The sequence below is a fragment of the Mauremys reevesii genome, linkage group 3 (genome assembly GCF_016161935.1).
Source record: "Mauremys reevesii isolate NIE-2019 linkage group 3, ASM1616193v1, whole genome shotgun sequence".
NCBI classification, from domain to species: Eukaryota; Metazoa; Chordata; order Testudines; family Geoemydidae; genus Mauremys; species Mauremys reevesii.
Genome location: NC_052625.1, coordinates 44099468 through 44115481, shown reverse-complemented (window position 1 = coordinate 44115481; position 16014 = coordinate 44099468). Strand labels below are relative to the sequence as shown.

The 16014-nt window shown below is 47.2% G+C and overlaps 1 long non-coding RNA gene across 1 annotated transcript; it reads right to left on the bottom strand.

Annotated features, from left to right (window-relative positions):
* Positions 1 to 4770: 4770 nt before the first annotated feature.
* On the bottom strand, positions 4771 to 11839 carry LOC120401826. Its single transcript, XR_005596764.1, has 3 exons — positions 11762 to 11839; positions 9039 to 9126; positions 4771 to 4957 (listed from the first exon to the last, which is right to left on the bottom strand). It is a non-coding gene; the product is annotated as an uncharacterized LOC120401826 (long non-coding RNA).
* Positions 11840 to 16014: the final 4175 nt, after the last annotated feature.

The window sequence follows — 16014 nt, the reverse complement described above, 5'->3', positions numbered from 1 at the left end:
AATGCAAGATCACCCACTATCCTGAGACCCTTTGCAACACAGAGGCTCAGTGAGGTTGAGATGAGGATGGGCTGGCAATGTTCATGGCAGAAATACCTCACAGTAATAGTTGTCATCTCCATTACTGAATTAATCCTGAATTGTAGCTCATCAGCTACTGATTAGCTTGAGGGAAGTGAAACAGTGTTTTTGCATCTTCAACAGAAACAGCTAATTAAGGCCTCTGAGGAGCCTTCCAGTGTGGGAAAGGAAATGTCAAGGAACATTTGGTCAAAGTCTCTTGAAACCCCTCAGAGAAACAATTATTCCTCTGGACTGTTTATCTCCACTATCTATTAATCGTTATCCTTGCAGACACAGGCACCAACTTTTATTTTTCCAGGTGGGTGCTCGACCCAGGCTCTGCCCTGAGACTCTGCCCCCACTCCACCCCTTCCCCTAAGGCCCCACCCAGGGCCGTCCTTACCCATACGCAAAGTACGCAGCTGCGTAGGGCACCAAATTTCCTTTAATGGTCCGGTCAGTGATGCTGACCAGAGCCACCAGGGTCCCTCTTTGACTGGGAGTTCAAGTTGAAAACCAGACACCTGGCAACTCCAGTCCCAGAGCACCCATGGAGTCAGCACCTATGCTTGTAGATGTACTGGAATAGAGATATGAAGATTTTTTTCCCTTAAAGTTAGGTGCTATCAGCCAAAGCTTGGGAGTATTTGGACCTAGCTTTAGGATATAAAGCCCAAATGATCAATCGTAGGTGCCTAAAGTTAGGTATAGGAGGAGGCATGGTCTGGGGGAAAAAACGGTTACTCACCTTCTTGTAACTGTTGTTCTTTGGAGGTGTGTTGTTCATGTCCATTCCAGTCAGATGTGCGTGCGTGCATGGGAGCCAGAAGATTTTCCCCCAGCAGTATCCATCAGGTTGGTCTGGGTGCCCCCCTGGAGTGGCACCATCATAGTGCTCACTATAGAGCCTTAATGATCTGCCACCCCCTCTGTTCCTTCTTGACAGCTACTCCAACAGCAAGGCAGGAGGGTGGGTATGGAATGGACATGGATAACATCTCGAAGAACAACAGTTATGAGGTGAGTAACCGTTTTTCCTTCTTTGAGTGCTTGTTCATGTCAATTCCAATCAGGTGACTCATAAGCCCAAGTTCAGGAGGCAGGGTCAGAGTTGTCCACTGACTGGAGCCCTGCTCGTCCGAAGGCTGCATCATCTCTGGCCTGCTGGGTAATCACATAATGCATGGTGAAAGTAGGTATGGAGGACCACATCACCGTTCTGCATATTTCCTGAGTTGGGACTTGTGCCAGGAACGCTGTTGAAGAAGCTTGTGTCCTAGTGGAGTGTGCTGTGAGTGGAAGGGCAGGCACCTCTGCCAGGTTATAGCATTCACGGATGCAGGATGTGATCCACCAGGAAATTCGTTGGGAGGAGACTGGGACACCCATCATCCTGTCGGCCACGGCCACAAACAGTGAATGGACATGCAGAATGGTTTCATTCTTTCAATGTAAAAGGCTAGCGCTCCAATGAGTGAAGCCTCTGATCCCTGCTGTTCGAGTGCAGCTTAGCATAGAAGACTGGGAGGAAGATGTCCTGGTTGATGTGAAATTGGGAAACAACCTTGGGGAGGAAAGCTGGATGTGGCCTGAACTGAACCTTGTCCTTATAGAACACGGTGTAAGGGGGCTCTGATGTTAGGGCATGGAGCTCAGATACCCTCCTGGCTGACATTACCACTACCAGAAATGCCACCTTGCATGACAAGTAGAGCAGGGAACACATCACCAGCAGTTTGAAGGGCAGACCCATAAATTTGGAAAGGACCAGATTGAGGTCCCAGCTTGGGGCCGGTTGCCAGATGTGTGGATATAGCCTGTCGAGACCTTTCAGGAAATGGCTGATCATAAGGTTGGCAAAGATCGACTGGCCCTCTGTGCCTGGATGGAAGGCAGAGATGGTGGCCCAGTAAACCCCTACTGATGACATGGACAGTCCTGCTGCTTGAAATGGAGAAAGTAGTTCAGTATGAGTGGTATACAGGCGAGTGTCGGGGATGAATGATGCTGCACCAACCAGATTGAGAATCTCTTCCACTTGGCAAGAAAGGTAGCCCTGGTGGAGGGTTTCCTACTGCCAAGGAGGACTTGTCTAACTGGGTCCGAGCAGGAGAGCTCCACAGGATTCAGCCATAGAGCTTCCATGCCGTAAGATGCAACGACTCAAGGTTTGGGTGCTGGAGACGGCCATGATCCTGAGTTATTAAGTTCAGGAGGAGTGACAAGGTGACTGGGACTTCCATGGACATTTCCAGGAGAGATGGGTACCAGTGTTGGCGGTACCAAGCTGGAGCTATCAATATCACTGAAGCCTCTTCCCTCTGTATCTTGAGGAGCACCTTGTGAATGAGGGGGGTGGGCAAGAAAACAGAGAAGACTGCCTCCCCATGGGAGGAGGAACATATCCGCAATGGAGCCTGGGCTGTGGTTCAGGAAGGAGCAAAACTGCTGGCGCTTCCTGTTGTGTTATGTGGCGAACAGGTCCATCTGGGGAAAGCCCCACCATTGGAAGATGGAGTTCATGATGTCTGGGCATAGGGACCTCTCATGGCATGAAAAGACCTGCTGAGACAGTCCACCAAAGCATTCTGTACTCCCAGGAGGCATGATGCTTGCAGGTGTATTGAATGAGCTACACAGAAGTCCCACAGCATGAAGGCTTCCTGGCACAGGCGGGAGGAGCATGTACTCCTCCATTTGTTGATATAGAACATCGCCATGGTGTTGTCTGTCATGACTGATACACATCTCCCTGTCAAGTGGGCTTGGAAAGTCTGGCATGCCAAGGTACACCACTCTCAGCTCTGACACTGATGTGGAGAGCGAGTTCCACCTGAGACCAGAGGCCTTGTGTCCTGAGGTCTCCCAGATGTGCTCCCCAGCCCAAGGCTGATATGTCCATCACTAGCGAGACGGATGGCTGAGGACCAGTAAAGAGGACCCCTGCAAACACTACCTGTGGGTCGAGCCTGGAGGGAGTAGAGGACCGGGTGAGGCACAGTCACGACCCTGTCCAAAATACCCCGAGCCGGCCGATACACTAAGGCTAGCCATAATTGGAGAGGCCGGAGTCTGAACCTGGCATGTTGAACAACATATGTACAAGAGACCATGTGTCCTAGAAGTTTCAGGCAATTCCTTGCTGTGGTGGTGGGAAACTGCCTGAGACTTTGAATGTCATCGCCCAGGGCCCGGAAGAAAGGTATGCCCTGGCTTGTGTCAAGTCCAGTACTTGTTGAAAGGGCCAGGGAGAGTCCAAAAGGGCCACTGTGCCAGGGGCTGCCACTGCGTGGGCCATGGTGCCGGGTAAGGGTTCCGGTCTTGTGATGACCTGGACTGTCTACTTCTGCTCCTATGAGATCGATAGGAGTCAGACTCCGAGGTCTCTGAAAAGGAGGACCATGGAGGATTGGTACTTCAAGGTGCTGAGGGTCCGTGCCAGGGCTCGGGGACTGACAAGGCTGCTGACCCTGTTCTGGCACTGGGGAGCGGGGTACCGGGGATGGAGAATGCCGGGACATCATTACGGGTTTTCCCCTTGACAGTGCCAGGGGAGCGACCGGTGCCAGCGACCTCTCCCGTCTAGGTGGGGAGAATGGTGCCATGAGCTGGAGCAGGTCCCAGGCTGCCTTAAATGCCAACAGGGTCAGCGGAAGGTTTAGTTGTCGGCTCGGCCTCGGCGAGTGAGAAGGGTCTGGACTCAACCACCCTTCCACGGGGAGAGGAATTGATGGGGCCAAAGTAGTGTGGCTTGACTTGGGTCTCACAATGGCTGGCTCCTTGGGTCTAGCTGGGGGGGGGGGAAGGGTGAATGACCCCTCTCCGGCCTCCTCGTCCTCTGCAGCACCAGCTATTGAGTCCAGTGCCTGCTTGTGGCATGCGAGCTGCGAGTGGAGCCACGAGGGTGCTGAGAGTCCTTGTCTTTACTCAGCACCAATCCCCGTGCCAATGGTGCTGGGGCCCTGTGTTCCGAGGAGGAGGTACTCGGTGCCGTGTCCGCCGACCCGGGATCAGACTGGGGCCAGAGTGCTGCTTCCATTAGTAGGATCTTCAGGCGCTGATCTCTATCTTTCAGTGTCCCTGGGTGAAACACCCTGTAGATCCTACAGTGATCCTTTTGATGGCTCTCCCCCAATCAGGAAGTGTGAGGATCGCTTCTGGGCATACACTTCCCGCAGACCTCACAGGCTTTGAAGCCAGGAGATCCTGGCATGCCCTAGTGCCGGGATAGCACTGGAGGGGAAGCCTCTCCAAAGGAAACTTAAGAATGAAGTAAAGTATTAACTCCTTAACACGAACTACAGAACTAATGAACTATATACAGACGTCCAAATTCGCTTGTCATGACAAGAGCAAGGGGAAGTTCCAGCTAACTGTCACTGGTGGTAAGAAGGAACTGAGGGGGTGGCAGGTCGGTAGGGCCCTACATTGAGCGCTATGATGGCAGCACTCCAGGGGATGCCCAGACCAACCCAACAGATACTGCTAGGGGAAAATCTTCCGGCTGCTGTGCACACACCTGATTGGAACTGACATGAACAAGCACTCGAAAAAGACGGGGGCATTGGAGTGGGATGTGGAAGAACGGAGTTCAATTCCAGCTCTGCACCTGACCTTGTGTGAGATCTTGGGTAACCCACTTCCCCTCTCTGTGCCCTGCTCCCCCTCTCACACTGTGTCTGTCTGGTCTATTAATATAGTGAGCTCATCAGAGCAGGGACTGTCCACAATGCAAACAGAATGGAGCCCCAACCCTTACTGGGGTCTAGGTGCTATTGCAATGTAAGAAAGAAATACTCATAACCTAAAGTCATAGGGAAGTATTTAGCAGAAAGTGATCTGGATTTTCAGAGGTGTTGAGCACAAAGCTTCCAGTCCTGGGTGCTGAGAACCTCTGGAAAAAAAAAAAAATCACACAACTCTTATTTAGATGCTCAGGTAGGAATTTAAATGTCTAAAGTTAAAGTCAGTGTTTGACAATGTTTTGCTTCTTTTGCCATGTGTACAGAGCAAGAGAAGTTCATTCATTGAAAAGGAAACACCCATTGGAAACTGATCCCTCTGTCTGTTCTCCATTTATCAGTTTCCACCACAATAGAGGTTCATGTTAAATCTTTTCTTCTCTCCTCCTCCCCCAATGTGCTGAATAGGAACTTCATGGAAAGCATCTTGCATTAAAAAAAACCCAAGACCTCAGTTACGTCCCCAATAAGAGATCACATGGGGATTTTGGTGGAGAAGCTTACGCTACGCTAGTTCATAGCTGCTGAGTGAGTGAGTTTTATGTAGTGGCTTTGTCTACTGAAGACACCATAGCATTTGACCATACATTAACATCTGGACCACCCTCAACACATAAAAGTTAAGAGATGTCTTTATCATCTGGTCAGTGTAGGATTGTGGGTATTGAAATCTTCTGGTACAGTGTCAAAGGGCTGGTCCTAGAACACAACCTGAGTGACTGGACTGTTCACTGGGGATCGTGTGGAACAACTGCTCTTGTTGCATAAGGATGTAGGGTGTGACTACAGGGATTAAAGGTCATCCTCTGTCTTGCAATGTGGAGCTTGGGATGGGAAGCAGAGCAGGGCATTGCAGATTGCTGCAGACAGTGGTGCTGAACAGTGCTCAACCCAGAGTAAATAAAAATAGCTTTATCATCACTACATTCCAGCTCTGTGCCTTACTGAGAAGGCCACCACAGGACTCTTGGTAGGTGTCAAAGAGGAAGCAGCCAGCCTGAGCCCCTCCACTGCCACCATTGCTGCCTTATGGCCCCTGTGTCCCCCTTCAAAGGGATGAAATGGAGGGTAGATCTGCATAGTCACAGAGCTACCCTTCCTGGTCCACCATCAAGCTCACCCTGGGCTGTAGTGCAGGGAGCCCTCTGTAACACAGCTGGTACACAGAGTGTAGAATGTCTGCATGGGATCCTAGCATCTTCCCAGCCCCCACTCACTAGTTCCCTGGTGCTTGGTGGACCCTGCACCTGTGGACGGTGGGGAGTGGATGATGAGTGAAGAAGAGTTTATTGGAAAGATGTCTGGTTCTGATGTCATTTTGAAATTACTAGGAGTTGAAATTGCAAATTCTTGTTGTTAAATTCTCCAGCCTATTCCATAAACTCTGGAATATAACTAATTAATAGAATCATTACCACCCCCAGCAGAGAGAGCACATTAACTGCATGAACTCTCAGGACATCAGAATTAGCAGATCAGAGAACGAGGTGGAGGATGCTGAGAAATATAATTAGCAAATTCTAGTGAAGTCAACCAAGAAAGGGCTTTATGCACTCACAAGCATTAGGAGGTTAGCTCATTGCCCTGGGGAACTCAGACTAGGCAGCTCCTCCCAGAGATTATGCAATGGGGATGCTTCCTTGGGGACCAGTAGGAAATGAGCTTTGGAGTTTGTATTTATTGAACCTAATGCAGCCTTTGAATCAAATGATCTCATAACTAGCGGTGCAGCCCAGCACCCAGAGCTCTGTCGTTTTGGCTGGAGTTATGGACCTGTGTGAAGGGTTTTTCCCCTACAGAAATTCTGCACCTACTTCTAATAACCTCTTTCCAGCAAGATTTCTTTTCTTTTAACCCTTGATAAACCATGGGCTGCCAAAACACTGACTTTTGAGCTTCAGAGCCATGTGGCTGCTCTCTCTCTTGTTTAGTTAACCAGATGGGGATAGACTTTTAACTGAAATGTCGACAAAACAGTATGGCCGGGGCTCTGAAAACCAGACTGTAAACATTGCTGTCAAAATCTCTTTAGACTTTGCCCCTTTCCTTTGGGAAGGGATCAGAATCCAGACCCAGCTCCAATTATAAATTATTCTTTTCTCTTCTTCCTGAAACTAGGGAGAAGCCTCCTCTTGGGATCCTCAGATAGAAAAGGAAAAATCTTTGGCTGACCAGGCCTCCTCAGGTTGCAAGGCTTGGAGCCCAACAATCCGGTCTTCATCTGCCCTTGAGCTCACCTTTAACACTCCAAGGGCACATAAGGCCTCTGCTGGAAAATACAATGTAGTGCTATATGAGCTAATTGGAGACAGCAATATGCAAGAGAGGAATTCTCAAGAACACCAATGTGCTATGCACTAACTGGTCTGTGTAGCCCCTGCTGGCACACGCTAAAAGTTCAAAGTAGTGCTGTTGAAACAGTGCTAGGTTGATGCACAGGATGGAATTTTGGTGTGCCCCAGACAGATATCGTGGGCCAATTAATGTGCAGCATACTTGTGCACTTTAGAAATCACACCCGTCTAGTATGCATTGCTATGCCATGTAGACGAGCTCCAAGATTCAGAGCAGTGACTGGTGCCACCAGTTGGAAAGACAGCATTACTGTGACTGTCCATACAGGACCCACTTTATCCTGAAATCCTCTACATTTAAAGGTAAGCAATAGCTTTCCTAAATTAGGGTTATCAGAGTCTGAGGGCTTATCAGGCCAATGTCCTGATGGACTGAGTCTTGATCTTAGAGGGATAAGTTACATGCAAATATAACACCGACAGACCCTGGTTGTCAGTGGATGGGATCAAACCTGGGGCCTCTGAAGCTTAGTGCATGAGCTAAAAGGCAACTAGCACTTAGCTAAGGCTGTAGAGCAGACTCACCTAAGTGAGTGGTCTTGGTGCCACTAGATGGAACAGAACACCACACCCAGGTGTGTGGGTTACACAAACACTAACATTCCACACAAAGGTCTTGGAATAGGTACTCTACATATAGGTAAATAGATGCTAAAATGCAGGAAGACTTCTTTTCTGTTTGTCATTGAAGAAGCAAAGCAGAAAGCTAAATCCTGCCTCTGCACTTGTAGAGTCAGAGGGGCGTTGGCAGGCTTGAAATCCTGCACAAGCAACACTGCATGCAATTTCCAAAGAGTGGTAGGATTCGGAATATGGTCAGCCACCACCTAAGGTATGGTCCACTGGGTCTGAAATTTTGTCACTAGGTCCTTGAATATAGAAGCAGGACTACCTTCTGATATCAGTGGCACATGAGTCAAATCACCTTACAGATTTGGTGGGAGAGAAATTCACAGGGCAGGGGAAGTACAAATTAACTTCCCTTTGAGTTTTGCAAAACTATTGGGAAATGTGACAGGAACAGGAGCACAACAAAAGTATCAGAAAAAATGTTACTAAATCTGGCTCTTTTAATACTGTTTAGCAGTTTTCCAGGACTTTAACTACTTAGGCAGGTCAGTAGAAGTATTTTCACAGCTAGGAAGCTTTTCTAAGGATTGGCTGTGGATTAGTGATCAGAAAGGGAAAAAACAAAACAAGACACCCTATACCTGTCTACAGAGCTAGCCATTTCAAACTTGATATCTACATTCTGATCAGTGGAATATTTGGGTGCTCAGATACTATATTGATAAGGGTTGGCTAGAGAAAAATGGAGTAGATATTCAATTCTTTAATGATCATTTTTAGAATTTTTCTCCTCAAGTTGTAGAGCTACTAAAAATCTCTAAATGTTATCAGAGCTAAAACTAGCTTTTGGAGGATGACATTTTATATGTATTTTGGCTCAACTGGCATCACTTAAGAAACCTGCAGAATCAGTCCCCAGATCATTACACAGACTTTTAGTACTGTGTAAGGATTATGATCTGCTACTGTTTGAGAGGAGGTGCGAAAGTGAGATTTTTGAAACTAAAAATTAAGTGTAGAGCCTTCCTAGTTCATATTGTACCTTTGGTATTTGTATTGCCCCATGTCATTACCTATTTATGATGCTTAGGATTTACTGTACAGCAAAAGGATCTTAATTTTAATGACTTCAATAAAATCAGAATTACCAATGATTCATCTCTGTTATTCATTAACAGCAAAACCACAATGTTTTTACATGGTATTAGTGCTGTTCTAGCCATGTTTGTCTTGTAATATTAGGACCTGAAGAAGAGCTCTGTGCAAGCTTAAAGCTGGTCTCTCCAATAAAAGATATTACTTCACCCACCTTGTCTCTTTACATGGTATTATTCATTTGCTCATTTTTTCTTATGGGTGCAGAGACAACAAGCGGTTTGTGCCTTGCTTTCTCCTCCCTGTGAAAATGAAGTTAAAGGCTGAGTTTTTCAAAGGAGATTAAGGGTGTTAAGCACCCAACTTCCATTGAGAGTCAGTAGCATTTGGGCACCGAGCTCCCTTAAGCCCATTTGAAGATCCGGACAAAATGATTAGTGGGACCATGCTGAGTGGAGGAATTATAATATGAGAAACTACTCTGTTCTAGAGAGACACTCTAGACCAGAATCTGTGGCTGTGGCACATGTAGCTACAGCCAGACATAGCCACAGCTTCACTGCTGTCATTATTCAAGCTAGCTAGATCCAAGCTAGCTCTAGTATGTCTACATGTGCTGCAGTCACATCTGATTGCAGCATAAACATACCTACAGTGGCTGATGTGTAACACAGACTGACTGATGGATTACATCGCCTTTTGTGTCCAATCCATAGAGGATATGGATCTGTAATAGCTCTCAGCTAACGAGACTGGTTTTCAATAAATATTTAGTTTTTTTAAATTTGAGTCTTACATCTATTCTAACATGTTTGTGATTTAATTTTAATCTGAAACTTACAGGTATCGCATGTCTTGAAAAATCCACTATTAGGCTTATGCAGATAAACAGTGTTAGGACTGGAGAAGAACTAGTCGATATCTAGGATTAGAATCTAGACTTTCAGCTCGACAATACTCAAAGCAGAACTACAGCTCATGGGTTGCTATTTGAATACAATGGTATATTGCAGGGTTTGTTTGTCAACATTTTGAATGAAAGAAAATATTCATCCATCTGACTCACCTTGAGGAGTGATAGTAAAGTGCCATCCAGTGGAAATTTGGTATAGCTGCAACATGACTAATAAAATCACAATGTAGTACTGTCTGGGTAAGCTTTGAGAATCTGCTTCAAGCCATTGTGTTTAGCACCTGTGGCCAAGATGTTCTGAAATAAATGTCTTAAATTAAGCTCTTAAATCCATATTTAGACACCCAAAAAAAGGGTCTGATTTTCAAAAGAATCAAGCACCACTGAAGTCATGGCAACTGCTGGTTGCTCAACGCTTTTGAAAGTAGGGACACTTAGTTTGATTTTAGGCGCTCATTTTTTAAAATCTTGGTAATTAACTTTAAGGATCAGTGGCCTAGTACAATACCAACCAAAGTTAATTGGAGTCATTCCATTGTCTTCAGCTGACATTGGATAAGTCTCCACATTCTGCCCCCAGTTGCTGTACAATTAAAAGACACTGTCAGGCCAAATTTGTCCCCATATTTATAAAACCTAAGATCAATATGAATGTTTCCATTATTTAAAAAAAAAAATACAAAGAAGCCAGTTTTTAAATAATTATAATACCTAGCTCTCATAGTGCTTTTCATCAAAAGATCTCAGAGAGCTTTACAAAGGAGGTCAATATTATTATCCCCATGTTAAAGAAATCTCTCACTTTTAATAATCAAAGGCTGTTTTTAAACATATACTTTTATGAAAATATTTGGCCAAGTTCTGCTCTCAGCAGTGTCCCTTTAAAGCAGTTTGCAATTGCCTATAACTTTGGACATTATTTTTGGTGCTCAATGTTGAAAGAAAAAGATGGTGGGACTGCAATGATGGCACAGCGCAGACCACGTTAGGAGATGATCAACCAGGGGCAGAACAGATCCACTGAAGCCATCAAATAATTGTTCTAGTCCTCCTTTCTGTTAAGTGTTTTGCTTTTTCCTTTAGTTTCCTTTGTTTAATTTCTGCTTCATATTTTCCTTCAAGTGAAAAAGGAACTTCTTTCATAAATTCAGAAGATCTGAGACTGCTCCTGTGGAGGCAAAGCATGGGAATTCTGCTCCATGGAGCATTTTGAGCACTGAGCAGTGCTTTGTCATATGCTAGATATCTATTTAGAGATATCTAGATGGTAGATATAGATGTATATATGGTATCTATGATATGTTATAGTTCAGTAATTAGATTTTATGAAACTTTATAGTCTAAATTTAAAGAATATTAATTTATAGTGGGGAGCAAAGATAGAAGCTTAGACACCAAGCAGCTGACACAACTTAGAAATATTTAAAGAATATCCTGACTTTCAAAAGACCTATCTGGGTATAAAATAAAAGTGTTTGTTGTGGCTTATTCTGCACAAATTGGGTCTTTTGTTATGGCTTAGGGCCTAATTGTTAGATATACTGAGTACCTGGAATTCCTCTTTGAGTCCATAGGAGTTGCAAGTGGTCAGAAGTCTGCAGTATCAGACCCTTTGTGTAATAGGTTTACAGGGAATGACTTTTGTGACAAAGCTCCAACCTTATCTCAGTGGTTCCCACACTTCCAGGCAGATTACGTTAGCCTCAGAGGCTCACTGTGACCCTCCATGTAGGGCTTCTCTCTCTAGAGGCAAGGGTCACATCCTACTGAGCCATTTTCATCATAAGCCAGCAAGGGAGGTGGGAAGAAGCAGCCCTCCCTTGCACAGTCTCTGTTGTCTCACTCTCTGTAATTAATTATTGGGGTGGGGGGGTGGAACACCACAGGCCCAACCTCTACTCCAGGCTCCAGCCCCTAATAGGAGCAGCTGGTGGTAGCTGACCTTTTGAAACAGGACAAGTACAATTCCCTGAGCCACTTCTCCACAGCAGCCCTCACTAACTCAATATCTACTTTACCCTTACCTCAGGGCCTCCTTCCTTGTGCCTGATAGGGTTTGTACTGCCCAGTTTCTCCAGCATCACAGCTTCCTCCTGCTGTTCCTTACACATGCATCTCCTTGACTAACTGGGAGGCTTTTAACTAGTTCCAGCCAGCCCTGATTGGCTTCAGGTGTCCCAATCAACCTAGCTATATCCACTGCTTTCTGGAATGATCTTAATTGGTCCCAGGTGTCTTGATTAACCTGGAGCAACTGCCATTTCATTACCATAGTAACAGGGATTTGTTTAGCCTGTTCTTCACTACTTTTCTATAGCCATCTGGCTTTTGTAATGAAAATAGCACCTACATGTTAATGTGTATCACGTAACTGCTCCAAACTCATCAAGAATAAGGCAAACAAATTGTAATTAGCCTACAACTGAACTTTCTGTTGTTGTTTCTATAGTGCCCTAGGTGTGCATGTTAGCGCCATCAATTCCTGGAGACAGTGTGACAGCAGACTTGGCAGAACGAGGGGGCAAGAGGTAACTGGGCAAGCTCTTGGGTAGTTCTGTTTACTGTATATTGGGTCTGAATCGCCTCTCATTTACATGTGTATAACTCAGGAAGTACTCCACTGCAGTCACTGGAGTTATACTGGTATAAGAAAGGTGGTAGGGGAGAAAGCTCAGGGCTTGGCTACACTTACAAGTTGCAGCACTGGTGGAGGCTTTCCAGCGCTGCAATTACACCCCGTCCACACTTGCAGGGCACAACCAGCGCTGCAACTCCATGGTTGCAGCGCTGGCTGAAAACCCGTCAGGGTTGGGGTATAAGGAATGCAGCGCTGGTGATCCAGCGCTGCTCAGCAGGTGTGGACACTCACCAGCGCTTTAAGTGTCCTCCAGGGAATAAGGAGTTATCCCAGAATTCCTGTTCAGCCACTCTGCTCATCAGTTTGCACTCTACTGCTCTTGCCTCAGGTGACCAGCCCTTTAAATGCCCTGGGAATTTTAAAAATCTCCTTCCTGTTTGCTGCAGCCAGGTGTGGAGTGCAATCAGTTAATCTTTCCAGGTGACCATGCCTCCACGTGGCAAACGAGCCCCAGCATGGAGCAATGGCGAGCTGATGGACCTCATCAGTGTTTGGGGGGAGGAATCAGTGCAGGCACAGCTGCGCTCCGGCCGTAGGAATTACGATATCTTTGAGCAGATATCAAGGTCCATGCTGGATAGGGGCCATGATCGGGACACACTGCAATGCAGGGTGAAAGTTAAGGAGCTGCGGAGTGCCTATTACAAAGCCCGCGAGGGTAATCGCCGATCCGGAGCTGCCCCCACGACCTGCCGTTTTTACAGGGAGATGGACGAGATACTTGGGGGTGACCCCACTGCCAATCCCAGGATAACGATGGACACTTCTGAGCAGGCTGGGGGACAGGAGGAGGAGGCGGCGGCGGAGGCGGAGGCGGGGGGGGGAGGAAACCACGAGTGAAGCTACTGGGATGGGGGAAGACACCCCAGAGTGGGCATGCAGCCAGGAGCTCTTCTCAAGCCAGGAGGAAAGTACCCAATCGCAGCAGCCAGCAGTTGCAGAAGTACAAGCAGAGGAGCGGGTTAACGGTAAGCGGCTTTTATTTTCTGGGTGGAAATGTTTCTGGAGAGGAAGGGGGGTTATGGCTGCATGCATGCCAGCCTCTAGATGTGGAATAGCCCGTTGATGTGGTCTATCACGTCGCGGTAATCTGCTTCAGTTATCTCAGCAAAAGTTTCAGCCAGAGCGTGGGCAATATGCCTGCGCAGGTTTATAGGGAGAGCCACTGTGTTTCTTGTCCCAGTCACGCTGACGCGTCCGCGCCACTGTTCCGTGAGTGGGGGGGGGATCATTTCTGAACACAGGCAAGCCGCGTAGGGTCCCGGGCGGAATCCACATTGCTGTAAAAGAGCCTCCCGCTGTCCCCTAGTGACTCGCAGCAGGGAGATATCTTGCAGGATTAACTCCTGTGAAAAATGTTGGGAGACTCTTTAGTGAAGAGATAGGTAGATAGTGAAGATCACCCCTGCAGCTGCATCTTCACTCAACCCCTCTATCACTCCAGATTACCCGAAGCAACCAGCCCCCCTCTATCAATCAAGCCCCACTTCTCCTTCTATAAGCACCCCTCACTCACCATTTCGTGGCTTCTGTCGTGTTATGCGTGTGGGAAAAGAATGTTAAAGTGCGAACTCCCTCAGTGTAACAATTCATGTCTGGAGATAGTGGATACAATGCTGCCCCTGTTAAATGTTTCATTTCTGGGTTTCTACAGTGACCTTGACTCCTGGAGTGGGCAGATGTTCCACAGCACAGAGGCTACAAAATTTGAGAAGAAATCCCTGAAAGAGCAAAGAGGACATGCTGAAGACTGTTCTTCATCACTCTGCTGCAGAGAGAAAGGAACTGAAGGAGTGGCGAGAGAAGGAAAGCATGATCCGCCAGAGACATTGGCGTAGAAACGCTGTGGCAAAGAAGAAAAGCACAAACCAGCTGCTAGAGATCCTGTCGAGCCAAGCGGACTCTCTCAAGGCTATCGTAGCCATGCAGGCAGAACAGTCCCGTGCTGCCCCACAGCCCCCCCCCCGTCCCAAAGCTTTTTTCCTTGTGCCCCAATGTCAGCTCAAACCGCCTTTCCCCAGCATTCAGTTTCTTACCACCACCAGCTGCCTCCAACACCTGTACGTTCACCAACCAGCCCTGATACCTACCACCCTTACCCTCTGCACTCAACCCCCATAACCATGCAGTATATGCACCCTGAAGTGCAGGAATCGTTAAACAGCACTCCAGACAGGACATATGCAAACTTGTGACTGTACAGTTCACCAACCCACACCCCTTCCCTCTTGTGTTCATGAAATGTTGTGTGTCTGTCTGTCTGTCAAGGAATTTTTTTTCTTTACAATAAAACAATTCTTGGCTTTGAAAACAGTCTTTATTATAGCAGATAGTGAAAGATACCTTAGCCCAGTAAAGAAAGAGGCACTGCAAATCATTTTAGGGATAATAGAATAACAGTGTAAACAGTGCAATTCACTCCCATGCAAGTCAGCAAACATTACTGTTGGCTTTCAGCCTCAAATTCTTCCCTCAAGGCATCCCTAATCCTTGAAGCCCTGTGCTGGGCCTCTCTATTAGCCCTGCTCTCTGGCTGTGCATATTCAGCCTCCAGGACTTGAACCTCGGTGGTCCATGCCTCACTGAATGTTTCACCCTTCCCTTCACAAATATTATGGAGGGTACAGCAAGCGGATATAACCGCGGGGATGCTGCTTTCCCCCAAGTCTAGCTTCCCATACAAGCAACGCCAGCGTGCCTTTAAACGGCCAAAAGCACACTCCACAGTCATTCGGCACCGGCTCAGCCTGTAGTTGAACCGGTCCTTGCTCCTGTCAAGCTTCCCTGTATAGGGTTTCATGAGCCAAGGCAGTAACGTGTAAGTGGGGTCTCCAAGGATCACAATGGGCATTTCGACGTCCCCTACTGTGATCTTCCTGTCTGGGAAAAAAGTCCCTGCCTGCATCTTCCTGAACAGGCCACTGTTCCGAAAGATGCGTGCATCATGCACCTTTCAGGCCAGCCTGTGTAAATGTCAATGAAACGCCGCGGTGATCCACAAGCGCCTGGAGAACCATAGAGAAATCCCCCTTTTGATTAAGGTACTCTGATGCCAGGTGGGGGGGGGGCAGAATAGGAATATGCGTCCCATCTATTGCCCCTCCACAGTTAGGGAAACCCATTTGTGCAAAGCCATCCACCATGTCCTGCACGCTCCCCAGAGTCACGGTCTTTCTTAGCAGGATGCGATTAATTGCCTTGCAAACTTGCATCAAAACGATTCCAACGGTCGACTTTCCCACTCCAAACTGGTTCCCGACCGACCGGTAGCTGTCTGGATTTGCCAGCTTCCAGATTGCAATAGCCACCCGCTTTTCCACCGTCAGGGCAGCTCTCAATCTTGTGTCCTTGCGCCGCAGAGTGGGGGCGAGCTCAGCACACAGTCCCATGAAAGTGGCTTTTCTCATACGAAAGTTCTGCAGCCACTGCTCGTCATCCCAGACTTCCATGACGATGTGATCCCACCACTCAGTGCTTGTTTCCCGAGCCCAAAGCGGCGTTCAACGGTGCTGAGCATTTCTGTGAATGCCACAAGCACTTTGGTGTCACACGGCAGGAGAATCGATATCGATATCATCGTCAGACTCCTCGCTGTCACTTTGGAGCTGAAGGAATAGCTCGACTGCCAAACGTGTTGTG